Consider the following 4,292-nt stretch of genomic DNA (forward strand, 5'->3'; position numbering starts at 1 on the left):
GTTGGAACTGTTGAAACGTGAGCAATTGTATGCAAAGTTTTCAAAGTGTGAGTTCTGGTTACGTGAAGTTCAATTTTTGGGTCATATTATCTGTGCAGAAGGTATAAAAGTAGATCCGTCTAAAATTGAAGCTGTGATGAATTGGAATTCACCAAAGAATCCAACAGAAATTAAGAGTTTTCTAGGACTGGCTGGTTACTACCGACGGTTTATTAAAGATTTTTCAAAGATTGCAAGTTCTTTGACAAAGTTAACTAGAAAGGATGTGTCTTTTCAGTGGGGTAATGAACAGGAAACTGCGTTTCAGACTTTGAAAAGTTTGTTATGTCAAGCACCAGTGTTAGCTTTACCTGAGGGATCAGACGACTTCGTTGTGTATTGTGACGCGTCTTTATCCGGTTTGGGTTGTGTATTAATGCAAAGAGATCGTGTAATTGCGTATGCGTCTCGACAGTTAAAACCAAGTGAAAAGAATTACCCAGCACACGACTTAGAAATGGCTGCAGTAGTGTTTGCGTTAAAGTTGTGGAGACATTATCTTTATGGTACGCACTGTGTTATCTGCACTGATCATAAAAGTTTACAGTATATCTTTTCGCAAAAAGAGATGAACATGCGCCAGAGACGGTGGCAAGAACTAATCAAGGATTACGACTGTGAGATCAGATATCATCCTGGCAAAGCAAACGTTGTGGCTGATGCGTTAAGTCGTAAGAAATCCGCTGACAGTGTAAAGTTTATGCGAATTGAGATTGTGTCCGATTTAGTTGATCGACTAAAGATAACTCAACTTGAAGCATTACAAGATGAACATTTGAAATCTGAGCTAATGGTGAAAAGAAGAGTAGAATTGATGAATGACTCGCGAGGATTAAAAACTTATTGTGAACGAGTTTGGGTGCCGTTACTTGGAGGATTGAGGGATTTAATCTTAAATGAAGCACATAAATCGAGATTATCTGTGCATCCCGGTATTACAAAAATGTACCATGATCTGAAAGTGTTATATTGGTGGCCAACTATGAAAGCAGACATCGCGCAATACGTGGAAAAGTGTCATATTTGCGCCCAAGTGAAAGCGGAACACCAGAAACCATATGGGTCTTTGCGTCAATTAGAGATTCCAGAGTGGAAATGGGAACATATCACCATGGATTTTGTGACAAAACTACCTAGAACCCAGAAAGGAAATGACATGATTTGGGTAATAGTGGATCGTTTAACCAAAAGTGCGCATTTTCTAGCTACCAGTGAAACAGCTTCGTTGACGAAATTAGCTCAGTTGTATCTGAATGAAATAGTATCGCGACATGGGATACCGTTGTCTATTGTGTCAGATAGAGATTCTCGATTTGTGTCTAGTTTCTGGAACAGTCTACAAGAAAATTTGGGTACTCGTGTCAACCTAAGTACAGCTTATCATCCTCAGACTGACGGTCAAAGTGAACGAACTATTCAGACCTTAGAGGATATGTTAAGGGCTTGTGTTTTAGAGTATGGTGGATCGTGGGATTATCATCTGCCATTGATCGAATTTGCTTACAACAACTCCTATCATTCAAGCATTGGCATGCCGCCGTATGAAATGTTGTATGGTAGAAAGTGTCGAACTCCATCGTGTTGGTTGGAGGCAGGTGAGAAACAGTTTGCAGGTCCAGAAATTGTGCAGCAGACTGCGGAAAAAGTGGCTATCGCACGTGAAAAGCTGAAAGCTGCTAGAGATCGACAAAAGATGTATGCAGATCCTCGTCGACGACCAATGACGTTTACTGTGGGTGAACGTGTGTATTTAAAAGTGTCACCGTGGAAAGGTGTAATTCGATTCGGTAAACGAGGAAAATTAGCTCCGAGATACATTGGTCCTTTTAGAATTCGTCAAGTGCTAAACGATCAAACCGTAGTGTTAGATCTTCCTCCAGAGTTAGCTGGTATTCATGACACGTTCAACATCTGCTATATTCGTAAGTGTAAAGTGGACGATGAAAATCAAATTCTTCCACTCCAAGATCTGAAAGTAGATTCAAGTAAGAAATTGGTGGAAGAACCAGTGAGGATCGTCGACAGAAAAGTGACTGAGTTACGAAAAAAGCAGATTCCTATGGTGCGCGTGGAATGGAAGCATAGTTTAGGCACCAATCTGACATGGGAGACCGAGGAGTTGATGACCTCTAAATACCCTCATCTGTTTAACCGTGATCAGATTCCGAGGACGGAATCTTCTTAAGGGGGGTAGATTTGTGACATCCTAGTTATGGGCCTAGATAAAATAGGTATATTGTGTTATTTTTGTTATAATTTAACTATATGATATTTAAATGGTAAGTTATTTGTAGAAAATAATTATAAGGAGTGAAATAATAAATTATGAGTTGATAATTTATTATGTGACTATTTTTATTGTGCTTGTGACGATGGTTACAGAAAATATATGTTTTTGTGATTTGGACTTCGTTAGGGCTGCTTATTGAGGCGCGTTGTGTTTCAGATCACGGATATAATACCTGTTAAAATAATAATTGCTATAAGTTATGTATGTACACGTGTGGTGTATGTGTTTTTTTTATCCCATCCATATCATGCCATATTATATGATTACTTTCTATTTTCATTTAGTCAAACAAAGCACACATATACACGCATACAACTCACACTTTATTTATACTCTGATCTATCATTCGTTGATATTATTGAAGACCAATTTTGGATATGAATTCATGCGATTAAACAAACAAGATTTAATCAGGTAAACATGAACATGATTTCTTATCAATTATATTGATCAAGTTAGGTTTTGTAAGTCTTGTACAAAATAGGAGTAAAGCTTAAATCTTGCTGAATGATGATTATACGTTAAAATTGATTGTGGTTAGAGCTTAGTTATGATATATACATGATTGTGATATACTTGATTTATGTTAAATTTGTATAAGTGGTGATTTAATTTTTAGGGTTCATGTTATTATAAATTGGGGATTTTGGTACTTTGATCCTAAATCTAGTGTATAAGTATTAGATCTTAGTGATTTTGGGAAAGGAATATGTGTACATATGTTTGGTGTGATTTCTTGTGCTTTGATTTGGACACAGAACATGTTTTGTGAATATTTTCTGTTAAATATGAAGTGTGATTCAACACTCGAACACTATACTAACTTGAGATATTTTGTGGTGATTCTCAGGTGATAAATGAAAAGGTGAAGGCTCAGTGATATAAGACAACTGAGTGCTTGTGTTTCCAGGTGAGTGGGATTATCTTTATGGATGTGATTATACAGTGACAAGTATAGTGATTTGTGCCTTACTTATGATTATATTGTGTAATGAGTTTTTGACCAGTGCAGTGACTATATGTGATTATGTGCGCACCCAGTAAACGTCGAGGTGTTTTGTACGACGTGCGTCGAGGTGTTTTGTGCGACGTAAGAGGTCAATGCTATTTACTTTGGTGTCGGGTAGTAGTATTGGGTCCAGACATTACTGATTGGTGGTATAGTGTGAATGACGAGTACGTCACGTCTGGAAGACTATACCAGTGATTCAGTAATGAGGACTATCGGTATATTCCAGCTTGATCAGCTATGGGTTGCCGGTCCTCTTGTGTATGGCTTTAAGTGAATAGTGACCAGTGCCTTTAAGCTGTGCTTGATGCTTGTAGTGATGTCCATCTAGATATTTTCATTCACTTAGCGTTATGCTAATTCCCCCACAGTGTTTTGCCCTGCAGGTGTGTATTAGCAGCTTTAGGTGGGTTTTGCAAGGCAAATCAAGATGTTTGACACAGTGTATAACTCTGATGTTTTGTAATAAATAATATATATTTGAAACGGTCTGTATTAATAACGTAACACCAGTGAATCGTTTAATCATATTACCATGTAGTAAGATACGATGTGTAAATTATGAAGTCTTCCGCTGTGAGTGTCTTTTAAAAAAAAAAAAAACTATGTAAAAAGTACGGTGTTACATGAGCGGTAACGGCTAAATAAGAATTTGCCGTTCCATGTGGTGCGCTCCAAACATCACAAGTTATAGAAACCCTATGTTTATATTCAGTTTTAGCTTTTTCCATAATTTAAAGGCGTCACGTCTTAAGGTAGAACGACTTACATTGCTATATCGCGGTTGTAGTCGATTCCGAATTAGCTCCGTAAGCCTTGGATTGTCGAAGTGGTTGAAAGGAAGCGCTTGTTGAATGACAAACCTTGACAAATCTTACCGAAGAGCTTCGGCATCGTATTCAAAAATCGAACCATCGGCCCGCATTGTTTGTTGTCTCGGGTCTTGCCTTGCAC

General features: G+C 37.9%; 1 long non-coding RNA gene across 1 annotated transcript; it reads left to right on the top strand.

Moving 5' to 3' along the window:
- Positions 1-2,616: 2,616 nt before the first annotated feature.
- On the top strand, positions 2,617-3,905 carry LOC139877249 (uncharacterized). The gene is made up of 3 exons (XR_011768505.1): positions 2,617-2,743; positions 3,180-3,239; positions 3,710-3,905. It is a non-coding gene; the product is annotated as an uncharacterized lncRNA (long non-coding RNA).
- The last annotated feature ends 387 nt before the right edge of the window (positions 3,906-4,292 follow it).

This window comes from Rutidosis leptorrhynchoides, chromosome 11 (genome assembly GCF_046630445.1).
Source record: "Rutidosis leptorrhynchoides isolate AG116_Rl617_1_P2 chromosome 11, CSIRO_AGI_Rlap_v1, whole genome shotgun sequence".
Lineage (NCBI taxonomy): Eukaryota > Viridiplantae > Streptophyta > Magnoliopsida > Asterales > Asteraceae > Rutidosis > Rutidosis leptorrhynchoides.